Below are 13206 nucleotides of genomic sequence, written 5' to 3'. Positions count from 1 at the left end.
GCTCTCTTTGATTAAAGTATACTTAGCTCCAAAATGCAATGCATTATTACTGCCAAGTGCCATTCATCATATTGGTTCTTAAAGGCTTTATGATATTAATTATTTATTAGGCAAAGTCACTTTGCTAATGTATATATACACACACACTAAAAAGGGATACAAAGCTGCTTTTGACTTATACATTTTAAAATATAAAATGTCATCAATCTTTGAAGCAAACCCATTGTGACACTTACCAACTTCAAATCAAATAACCCTCGGCAAAATAGTGTTGGAGTTTACCTCATCGACTCTCTATTTAGACAGACAGTTTAAATAGCATGGATATGCTTAGAGGGCAAAAGGGCAAATACCTTCCCTGGCTTCTAGCGTTCTCATCCAAAATGCTGCTGGAAATGCATGAGCCTCAAATGACTTTGGTCGTTCACCTTACTATAAATCTCACAGTGACCCAACACCATCTTCCAATGTTTGTTTGCTTTCTAAATCCCCTTTTATCTAATTCACGGTACATCACAACAGTGGAATTAAAGCTTGAGGTGAAAGCTTTCCAGGAGTTATAGGTAATACCTCTTCTTTGTATTTTAAAAGGGTTATTTTAGATATATGGTATTTTAAAAGGCTTTTTTAAAAGGTTCTGTCTATTTCCCTCAACAGTGAACCAATTAACCAGTCTCACAATGCATTGCTGGGGGGAAAAAGACACTGGCTCCTCAAATTCTTCAACATTTGAGTTTTGACTTTTGTGGATTTGATTATTCATGGATTTATTTTTTAAAAAACTGTTCTCTCTAGAAATCCCTAGCTCTTCCCATGTGACTCTATGGTCAATTTCCTCAAGTCAAGCTGGAAAGCCTGGAGGTTTCTAGAGACAACACCTCTTTAGGAATCTCTAGGTTCTCCAATTAGATTCTGTTTTTAACTTCCAGGAGAATTCAACAAAAGATTTGTTCTGGAAGACCCTGAAATTTTTATGGGGAGAAAAAAATCCCAGGAATTTCTTTATTCATAGTTTTTCACTTTTACAGGGGTCCGGTGTCCTTAACTACAATAAATTTGGAGGGCTGACTGTACCCCCAATCCAAATGTTAATTTGAATTTGTGCTATTCCTGGATGTCATATGATCTGTACATTTTGTTGTGAAACAGGGTAGTTTTCTTCACCTAGCCTTATTTCTAACATTACACTAGAATGGTGGAGGGAGAATCTTCAATTCCTTGCTCTCATGCTTTCTTTGCTTGCTAGGGGCAGTGTTTCTTCTTGCTAGGAGCGGTGTAAATCAAAGTTTGTATATGAAGACTTTATCTCACAATCCTCTGAGTAACAGGTGAAAAAGATCAATTGTGCTATTAGTTTGCATTTGTCATATCTCCTCTTGAGAGTTCATTTTCCTCATGAGGTAACACAGACATACTGGAGGTTGAGAAGACATGTGATAGTCACCTATTTTCTCCAGCAATATGGGCTGCATCTCAACTGGCTGCCTTTATAAACTGGGTTTTTTCAAGGCAAACTACTGGATTCAGCTGCTGTTCATTTCTGATAATGGCGCTTTTAGGTACTGATTTATGGGTATTTATTGGGTTGTTTTGATACCAGCACAAACCACAACTTCTTGGATTCTGTTCTGATTTACCACTTTCTTGACCTTGAACTGTTTGACATTAGATACTCCTTCCTTCCATTGCTACCATTTTTGCACATTAAGCTATTTTTTTATCATTGAGAGCATGGCAGTACCTTCTATGAATGATGCAAGTGCCTATTTTAGAAGTGCAGAGAGTGCTAGGTTCTGTTGAAATTAAGCAATTTTATTTAAATGGGACTATTGTCTCTGAAATGGGACCAAAAAAAAACAGACTTACTGGAATTATCGGAGAAAAAGCTACTAGTGGAATTTTAAAAATGCATACTATTTCCTTATACATTTACTGCATTCAGTCAACATTTTAATGAGCCCTGAAATGCATAGTATTTTTGCTAGTACTATTAATTTTAATCAGATATTTTGACAACTGAAACCTGAATGTTATTGAATAGATGACATCTTTGACCGTGTAGAGTACATTTTAAAAAAGAAAAAGAAAATAAACGTTCTTTAGCCAAATTATAAGATATCAACATTCTCTGCAGAGGAAACATTTTAATTAAAATAGCTTCATTTTTCTAAGCCATTTGACATTCAGCACACTGTCAAAAACAGCTTTTGAATGACATTCAGGTCTATCTGGATGCTACTTTACATGACCAGTCAGAGGTTTTATGGTAATAACAAGGTAACTTTAAATACTCACATTATCTTTTTTTAAAGTATCTCAAGCATAATGTGCATGCAGATATTAAATTTTCAACTTTGTATTATATTCTGACTAAACCATAACAGTTAGATATCAATGTTTTCACTGAGAATGTTATTATTTTGGCACTTTCTTTCACTTCTAGTATCTATGGTGCTGATGCTTATAATTAGTCAGGCTATACTATAAATTTTCTAATGAACTCCAATTCTGCAACACAATTTTTTTAATATAGTCATAATTAATAATGGGATTATGAGTTAACTCCTGTTATTGTCTCTGTATGTGAATAGCTAACCCAAGTAGTAAATATCATTAGATATTTGCCCTGCTAAGAAGAGCCAGCATAGTGTAGTGATTTGTGTGTTGGACTATGACTTTGGAGATCAAGGTTGGAATACCCGCTTTTTCCCTTCTTCCATTTTCTCACTGCATCATGTTATCTCCTTGGCCCCAAAAGAAAACCGTTCCTCCTGTTAATAGATCTTTAATGTGACATAAGCCACCTACTGGACTGAAGCTAGTGCTACACTTATCATTTCCTTCTCATTTGGGTTGTCATGCTCAACCAATGGAAATTAAAAGAAATCACTGTTGAGCAACTGTTCAAAGAAAAAAATAGAAAAAAATTATTTGATGGAAGACAAACTGATGGGAAGCTACAGTAATGAGAAACAGAGAGGAAGAAATCGGATACATCATTTGGCAATAATTCTGTCACACTGGAATGTCTCTCTACAATGGTGATGCTGGCTAAAGCTGTTAAACTTCAACAATATCTGGAAGGCCACATGATCATCGCACAACACATTTTTTTGGGTTTCCATGAGATTTTATCAGACCCCTTCAATGCTCTTCTGCAGATGCAGTGAGTCTACTTCTTTCTACTTTCAGTTCCTACCAATTTGACCCACAAATCCTATCTAAGTGTCACCACTTTTCTTCAAATAAGTGTTGGTCAGACATAGTGCTCTGGAAAAGATCCTTTATTTCTGTCAAGAACCTGAACAGAGACTACACCCACATTTCTGACAGTTCATAGAAGCAATACCAGGCTATGCATATACACTGTGATTTCCAGATTGCAAATATGCTAGAATTCCAAAGTTATGTAGGAATGCAAAGCAGTAAGCAAGCAAGCAAGCAAATAAATGTCCTTCCTATACATGCATTTCAAATCATGTTCCCGAATTGCTACTGCAATAAACCTTGAGTAGCTTGCAAAATTGAGTTCAAATTTATGGTGATGCTTTCATCTTCTAACATCATATAGAGTGTCCTCGTTCTTGTATAAATCAACTTGACTAAGAGCTGCACCTCTGCTAACAGGCCCAAGACCAGAATTCAATTTGTTTCCAATATCATTAAACATCTCATGGAATTACTGATTCATAGAGCAGGTACATTGCAGCACAGAACTCGTGTTATCTCAACTCCAGGAGGAAAAGGTACATTTGTGCCTAGTCATCTTATTGCTGTTGACATTAAAGTACCGGTAACAGAAATACCATACAATCTGTCTATTATGCAGAACTGTGGACAAATGTGGTCTCTTGATATCCCCCACCCTACTTGTTTGCAGCAAAATTGGGCAGAAATTCTCCAACAGCTTCTTAAGGATGTAAAGATCTTTAGCAATGGCATTAGCCAGCTCCTCTCAATTAAGTCTTATCAGTACAGGTCAATTATCTCTTATCAGAAATACTAGGGAATTCTTTTGGATTTTGGGATATCTGTATTTGGGAAGATATCTCACTATACTTATATAGTGAGATATTTTGAAGATAAGCTCCAAATCTAAGCACGAAAATACCTTTAGGATATGTGTGTGTTGAAACAGAGTTAAGATGTATTTTTTGTAATGAGTCATTAAAAAGCAATATAGAATTCTAGAATTAAATTAATCTTCATGTTTTTTGCATAATTCTCATTGCACAGATAGTGTCCCACAATTACACTGAAATGAGTTATATTCTTTGTTGTTGTTTATTCGTTCAGTCTCTTCCATCTCTTCGTCTTATATTCTTAGATCTGGAAATAAGCCCACATGAACTGACTGGGACTTATTTCTGAGTGGGCATGTTTAGGCGTGTTTCCCTGGTTTAATCCTAGAATCCTAGACTCTTCATCTAAGTCATTAATAAAGATGTTGAACAGAATCAGTAATAATAAGTAGCAACTAATTGTCTGGATTCCTGCGTTTGTCTTTGTCTTTGTTCTATGTCAAGGCATTGAATGTTTGCCTTATATGTGTAATGTGATCCGCCCTGAGTCCCCTTCGGGGTGAGAAGGGCGGAATATAAATACTATAAATTCTCCTACTAATGTTAAACAAAAAACAATTATATATAAGTGTCCAAATAAGACTTCAGCCTGAATGTTCCAGAGCCATTTGTAGAGCTATAGGAGATTTTCATAATTTGAACCACTGAACAAGAATCTTGCACTATATTATTCAACTAAAGCCAGATCAAGATGTTTTCTTGCTGGTATTTCAGTTCCACCCCAGACGTCCACAGTATTGAGAACCCAAGGCCAGCCAAGTTATTTTGGCACCTGAATTTCTATTTGCTTATCTGCTGTGTGGGTTTTAAATCTGATAATTTTCTCCTACATCTCTAATTGCAGATCACATGGTGTATAGTCCAAAAATCTTGATCTGCAATAAAGAGAATGTTCGCTGTAGGAGATGAAAGAGGATTCTCTACGATATGCACAAATTGCAAAACAGATGCCCATAGATTGCCCAGTAACTGAAGGCTGGAAAAGGGCTGATGTGTGCATTTGCTTGATTTGCCTTAAAAGTTGGGGTAGAGATACAGTATGTTGCATTAACAAAAGGACTGCACAATGAAAGTGCTAAACTTGCCATCTCCTAGGGGTTACCTCCCCAAACCTGGTTGCTTTATCCCCCCTCTTCCAAATTCTAGTCATGGAAAAGAGCCAGAGCCAAAGAAAAATGCCTGAAGCAATGCACCCAGGCTCCATTTACTGTGAATACAAGACACCATCTCTGCTAGCATACACAAATGAACAAACAAAATGGGGGAAAAATCTTGTCCCTTCTCATCTGGCCCTAAATAGGCTTTGCTGAAAAAATACAAAGTTTGGAAAAGGTTGCCTTAACATGCCAAGGATCTCCTATCATAGCCAATGCAGGGATTTGGTTTGCCAGCTCCTGCAAGCAAAGTAGCACAGGAGCTGACACACTTAACAAGCTACAGTGCGCCAATGAGTCACCGAACACCACAGTAATTGGTGTCATAAAGGCTGCCCCTGAGCCACTCTACTTATTAGCAAATCATCACCTCTGCTGGCTGTGCCCGAGGGCTGTTGCTCGCAGTTTCCTAATCAATCCCTCAAGGAAGTCTTCACAGAACACAGCAAATGGTTCTGATTGTTATTTGGCTAAAGCTGCACTTCCTGGCTGACCTAGTAATTTATAACTATGCTGAGTTCTCGATACGCTTCGCTTTGCCTCATTCTAGGATGCCCTCCTGATATTAGCACTACATTTTCAGGATGCAGACCTTAAATTGGAACTCCTGGCTCTTGGATTGGTAGCAAACAGCAATCAGGCAAACACAACATGTAGCCAAGTAGTGCAAGTCCAAGGAGGGACAGAGATGTATTTATTTTGGATTAAAGCAGAATTGCAAATAAAAAACCAATCATAATTTTACAGAATAATGAAAAAGAGGCAATGAAACATTTATGTTAAAATAGTGCCAAATTAAAAACATCCAGGAGTGCATTTAAACTGTGGAATTAATGCAGTTTGACATCACTTTAACTGATATGACCAAATGCTATGGAATCCTGGGATTTGTAATGTGCTGAAGCATCAGCACTGTTTTTCAGAGTAGTAGACTTTGTAAAAGTACAACTCCCATAATTACCATCACATTGAGCCATGGCAGTTAAAGTAATATCATACTGCAGATGCATCCATAGTTACGAAACATAACAAATGAAAGAGAAAGTACAACAGTCACTATCTACAACAATCTGTTAATAGACAAAAAGCTATCTGACTGAAGAGGTCTGCCTACTGGCAGAAAAGGTGCAGGGAGGGAGCCAGTATGGCATCCGATAATGGAGGAGTTTTACCATATAAAAACCCATGCTCACTAGTGACCTCACCAAATGTATCTGTTATGGTAGAGGGCCTAAGAGGAGGCTTTTCCACAAAGCTGTCAAAACCTAAGTGCGCTCACATGGAAAACAGTTTAAAATGTTGCCTGATAAATTGTCTTATTGGAAAAAAATGCCTGACCAGCTCTGAAAAAGCATCACATGCCCAAAGACTAAGAGAAGGTATGACCGTACATCAAAAAGATTAGTTTTATATTATACTTCTGAGAGCAAGGTCTTATACAGTGGCAACAGCCCCTGTATAGCTAAAGTTGATGATAGGTTTCTAAATTATCACTCAAAGCATGAGGAAAGAGAAAGAAAGATATGTGCATGTACTCACACAAACACATACACACACGAGAGAGAGGGGGGGGAGAGGGGAGGGAGGAGGGAGGGAGAGAGAATGCTTTCTCAAGGCAAACTGTTGGATTCAACTTCTGACCACCTATTGACAATGGCTCTTGTAAGAACTGATTTATGACTATTGAGCTGTCTTGATAACTCTGCTACCACAACTTCTTAGATTCTGTTCTGATTTACAGGTTTCTTGACCTTGATTCCAGGGCTGCCGATTTTGGCACTTTAAACCATTGCTAAGCATTGTTTTAAGTAAACAAGATGGCGATGGCAATTTTCCATGCTTTGGGGTGTATAGCTGGAGTATTTTTTTTTCAAAAATACTTGGGACTAGAAATGTTTGAGATTTTGGATTTTTTATTATTTTTAATGCCAATATTTGCATTATGCATACACAATATCATGGGGATGGAACTTAAGTCTAAACACAAAATTTATTTATGTTTCAAATGTACTTTATACAGCAAAGACATCACTATAGACCTCATCACATGAGGTTTGTCTACGTCCTAGGATGTGTTTAGGACATACTAACTGGAGCTGCTTACAGGGAGCAGTCAACCCCCCTGTTCAAGCAGCTCCACTGGCTGCCAGTTATATTCCGGGCCCAATTTAAGGTGCAGGTTATTACCTATAAAGCTCTAAACGGTTCGGGACCTGCCTATCTTCGTGACCATGTCGTCCCCTATGAACCCACCCGGTCGCTGAGATCTTCCGGGGAGGCCCTCCTCTCGCTTCCGCCCTCCTCACAACTGCATTTGGTGGGGACGAGAGAGAGGGCCTTCTCGGCTGTGGCTCCCCGACTCTGGAACTCCCTCCCCAGGGAGATTAGGTTGGCTCCCTCTCTACCTTCCTTTAGGAAACAACTGAAGACTTGGATGTTTTGGCAGGCCTTTGGAGATACAGTCATTAATTAATCAGCCCCAGAGGGTTTTTAATAATCTATCCCGTATTTATTACAATTTTACCATTTATGTGTTTTAAATGCAATTTTTTATCCTGTATTTTTGTTTTAATTGATATATTGTATTACTGTTTTATCTTTTTATAGTGTGATTTTATTCTATGTTGTTTGGGTCTCTGCCCCATGTAAGCTGCCCTGAGTCCCCACAGGGAGATGGTGGCGGGGTATAAATAAAGTTTTATTTATTATTATTATTATATAGACAGGATGAAGCCTGCCAGAGCCCATCACATGACGCAGGGCTACTTCCTGCAGTGCTGCATCCTGGCTCTGTTTGGAAGCATCCTAGGATGGAGCCCAGAGAACCCATAAACTTCCTGTTTACCCATTGCTTAGAACAAGGCCAGTGGAAGGGGGGGAAGCCATGTGATGGGGAAAGCGGTGATGCAGGGCACAGGGTGACAGTTTCTCCCACTGCCCCACAGATTTGCTGTGTTGCCTGGCAAACCCCTGTTGTCCATGTTTGGGACCTCCAGACACCCACATGCACAATCTCAGATTAAGGAGTATTTCGGATTTTGGAATTCTGGATAAGAGATAGTCTACCTATATAGCTCTAACCAAAGGGTTTTTCTTCTATGATAATTTTTATGCATGATGTCAATTCACTTGGCATCTTTATTTTGTGGATGGTGCCATGTTTTAAAGCAGACATTATCGCCATTGAGGTGTCTGTACACCTTGTGCAGAAACTGTCCGCTATGACTGTCCCTCTATCTCCAATTCTCTTTCCTTCTGATTTCAGATAATCTTTATGTGACTTGGAGAGCCTCCACAGATATGAGATGATATCTTTTTAAGGCTTTTGCCCTCCATGCAAAAATGACAGCCAAATAGGAAGGTCTACCAACCTCTCTATCCTCATAACATCTTAAAATAGTTCAGCAGAGCTATGGTGTAGTTCACTACAGGAAACTACCTAGCTTGGACATGCATTCGTGAAATGATCCTAAACTGGGGGGGGGGGGGGTTACTTTGCTATTTTTCTTCTTGAAGGAAGTAGAGAAATTTCAGCAACATTTTCAAATAATTTTTCACACTTCAGGACTTATGTGTAAAGTTCACAGAAAAAATACTGCTTTCAGCACAAAATAAACACAGGTGAATTTTGCATAAACTAAGCCATGAACGGTGAAGATTTTCATCAATTCAGCATTTCTCATCAGGGGTTTCTGACACTTAAGAAACATGTTTTTGACCATTTTAGAAATATTTGTGAGTACCCTTTCCATCTCTATCATATGCTCAGAGGGTAGCTTATTACCCGTTCCATGCTTTATACATTTAATGTCCTCCTCAATTGTTTCCCCCCCCCCCTACAGAGGAATAATCAAAAGAGAGAAAGAGAATTTGATGGTAGAGGATGAGTGAGGGAAACTTAGGATAAAACTGTTGAAAATAATTCCTGTCAACCAAGATCTAGCTTAATAAAGAAAGACAGATTTGCAGCTGGTTCAGGTAAATATTTAATATGCTTTCAATCAGTTAGATGTATTTGTGCGTACCTCTAGTCATAGCACTTTTATGGTTGTTTTGCAAAATGAAAAGTATATTTCTCTTCAATAACTGTAATAACGTAACAGTCATCCATATTCCTGAAGTTAAAAAGGGTAATAAATCTGTTTTATTGAAACATATTTAAACTTTGATGCCAAGGAGGATGAAGATTGGCAGATTTTTTAGTTTATTTGGCAAGCTGAAACAAGTGGTTTCTAGGAAATATTGAATAATGAGGATATTACTTTGTGAAAAATACCCTTTAATTAGGCCTAGTTGATGAAGAATAGTAGTAAACATAATCAGCAGACATTGCTGTACATACAAAGTTTCAGGTCACAATCCTATGCACTCTTACATCAAAGTAAATGCCACTTAACACAAGTAGGACTTACATCTGAATAGAAATGCTTAGACATGCACTAGATGTCTCTCTTATTAACAGAGGCGGCCCAACCATATGGTGAACTAGGCACTTGCCTGTGGCGCCATCGTCCTGGAAGGATGGCGGCAACTTTGTCTCCTTCATTGCTGGGCTCCGAAGCGACCAAGGATTGCCTGTGCCTTCCTTCTCCAACTTATACACAGTGCAAGCGCACTGGGCTCCTCCATGCCCAACAGCTCTCCCTGGGTCCTAAATGCGAGCGGAGGGAGGGAGGCACAGGCAGCCCTTCCTTGGTCACTTCGGAGCCCAGCAATGAAGGAGACCAACCCAAGAGTGTGTGCTTCATTGCTGGGCTCCGAGGCAACAAAGGAAGGGCTGCCTGTGCCTCCCTCCCTCCGCTCGCATTTAGGACCCAGGGAGAGCTGTTGGGCGCGGAGGAGCCCAGTGTGCCTGCGCAATGTCAGAGCTGGAGAAGGAAGGCACAGGCAGCCCTTTCTTGGTTGCTTCAGAGCCCCCTACTTACCAGAAACCTTCCAGAAAGTCAAAATGGTCCTATTATTATTATTATTGACTCAAAGACAGAATATGACACAGCAAACGAGATGAATTATTATCATCCTTAGGACAGTTATATTTTCTCTATATATATTCATATACACTCTGTCTGTCTATCTAGTATGTCCACAGATGTAGTCCCACATATTGCTATTGATACACATATAGACATTCTATATTTACACACATTATATATCCACACACACACACACACACACACACACACACACATGTAGACCCACATGCACACATGTGCATACTGTGTTAATAATAATAGTGTATTATTGTGAATAATAATTTATTATTCATAATTGTCTCATGTACTGTTATTAGTACAGTAGAGTCTCACTTATCCAACATAAACGGGCCGGCAGAACATTGGATAAGCAAATATGTTGGATAATAAGGAGAGATTAAGAAAAAGCCTATTAAACATCAAAATAGGTTATGATTTTACAAATTAAGCACAAAACATCATGTTATGCAACAAATTTGACAGAAAAAATAGTTCATTACACATTAATGCTATGTAGTAATTACTGTATTTACTAATGTAGCACCAAAATATCATGATATATTGAAAACATTGACTACAAAAATGGCTTGGATAATCCAGAACGTTGGATAAGTGAGTGTGGATAAGTGAGACTCTACTGCAGAGGTCCCCAAACTTTTTAAACAGGGGGCCAGTTCACGATCCTTCGGACCATTGGAGGGCCGGACTATAGTTGGCCACCGAGCAATAATAATTAATAATAATAATGACAACAACAACAACAACAATAAAAAGTGGGTTGAAAAAGACCCTTTGGGCCATTGTGTCCAACCCCCTTCTGCCTTTGTGCACCAAAAGCACAAGCTAAGCACCCCTGACAGATGGCCACCCAGCCTCAATGTTATTAATAATCATCATAATCATAATCATAATCATAATAATAAAGAGGGTTGGAAGAGACTCCTTGGGCCATTTAGTCCAACTCCTTCTGCTTTTGTGCACCGAAAGCACAAGCAAAGCACCCCTGACAGATGGCCACCCAGCCTCTATGTTATTAATAATAATAATAATAATAATAATAATAATAATAATAATAATAAAGAGGGTTGGAAGAAACCCCTTGGGCCATTTAGTCCAATCCCCTTCTGCCTTTGTGCACCAAAAGCACAAGCAAAACATCCCTGACAGATGGCCATCCAGCCTCAATGTTGTTGTTAATAATAATAATAATAATAATAATAATAATAATAATAATAATAATAATAAGGGTTGGAAGAGAAGAAGAGACCTCTTGGGTCATTTAGTCCAACCCCTTTCTGCCTTTGTGCCAGGGGGCCGGATAAATAGCTTCGATGGGCCGCATCCGGCCCCCGGGCCTTAGTTTGGGGACCCCTGCTCTACTGTATTATGAATATGAATATAATACTACTATTAGTGATAATATATTATGAATATGTTAATAATAATAGTATATTGTTGTTGTGATAATATATTACTAATATTTGTCTGTGCACATATTATTATATTATTATTATTATTATTATTATTATTATTATTATTATTATTATTATTATTTTGAGCGATTGGTTTGGGGGGGCACCAAAATTCGGTGTGTGTGTGCAAAATTCTGTTCGTCTACTCTTGAAAATTACTTAGGGACAGCTCTGCTTATTAAAGAGATACCACTGGTTTCAGTTCCTTTATTCCTTTTTACATTTGGATTTCACCATTTTTACATTTGGATTTCACCATTTTTACATTTGGATTTGGAAGGTAAAGGGTTTCTTCTTCCAACAAATTTCTTATTCTCTGAAGTTAATGCTTGTTTGGAAAATCCTTGATACCTCTGTTGACATTGCTACTTCATCTCCCCAGAAGACAATGTTTTTTTGAAACTAATATGTTGCTTTATACATGCAATTGAAGGATATACTGTCAATTAACTCACTACATAATTTATTACCACATTTGGTTTCATAAAATTCAAAGTGCAAACAGATATTTAGATGGGATGAATCGTTTGACAACAATGGTTAGAGCAGTTTTTAGAAAACAACTGCAAACAAAATTGTGTAAGACTAGTTATTAATGAATTCTAATAGGAAATATGATTCTTCAAGAATGAAATATCTATTCAGAAAAGATCCTACTCCTGAAATTTCCACATCACACCAACTTCATCTTACAATTTGAAACAAGCTATGTAGGATGGAGCCCTTTTCTTAAGGAGGTATACCATGATCAATAACATAATATCTGTTTCAAGCACTGGCTGATTCAATTCAAGCCTGCCACAAAGTCTGTAGGTTGCTAATAATAGCACGAACCACCAGTGTAAAATATTAATTGAATATTAAAAGATGAAGCAAGGGCTTCATAGCAAAGATAGTTCTGCAGGCCGTCCACAGTGGCAGACTTCAGTCCACAGTCTGTGTCCTCTGGAGAACACCATGTCCGCCAATATATTTATTGCCTTTACTGCATCTGGGGAACCCAAAGATATGGCAGTGAAGCCCAAGGGTTTGTATAGCTGGGAAAATCAAGCCTTTTTTTCCATTTACAAGCTCAGATGGCAGCAAAATCAAATTATTCTGCATCATACAGCCAGGTAAAGAGAAGTGGTGGTGGAGCTGGGGTGCCCAATTGTTCTCAAAAGTTTTTTTTTGAATTATTCCTTTATATTCAAGAAGATTGGCTTTTCAATATCAATTTAGGCTATGGCATGAATACACAAGACAGCCATGCCAATCAGCTCAGGTGACACTGACTATTGTCACATCCACTACAATTTATCCTCCACAAAACATGTTTGACATGATGTAGTGTGTGAAGGATTCCTAAGATCTATCCTGAGATCTTTTTGATATAAGGCAGTGCAGACATTATTTTTAATAAATATATAATAAATATTTAATACATATTTTAAAATTGTAATAGTTCTTCTGGGAATCTTACCCAGCAGTTCTTCATGGACCAAAGTGCCTTCTTATTTCTGGGAATTTCTTTCTTCCATGAAAG

At 38.1% G+C, this 13206-nt stretch overlaps 1 protein-coding gene across 2 annotated transcripts in view; it reads right to left on the bottom strand.

Annotated features, from left to right (window-relative positions):
• sgcz (sarcoglycan zeta) overlaps positions 1–13206 on the bottom strand; it is a 700860-nt gene that overhangs the window by 201507 nt on the left and 486147 nt on the right. The window lies entirely within an intron of this gene.

The sequence above is a fragment of the Anolis carolinensis genome, chromosome 5 (genome assembly GCF_035594765.1).
Source record: "Anolis carolinensis isolate JA03-04 chromosome 5, rAnoCar3.1.pri, whole genome shotgun sequence".
Lineage (NCBI taxonomy): Eukaryota > Metazoa > Chordata > Lepidosauria > Squamata > Dactyloidae > Anolis > Anolis carolinensis.
This window is presented reverse-complemented; position numbering and strand designations above follow the sequence as displayed.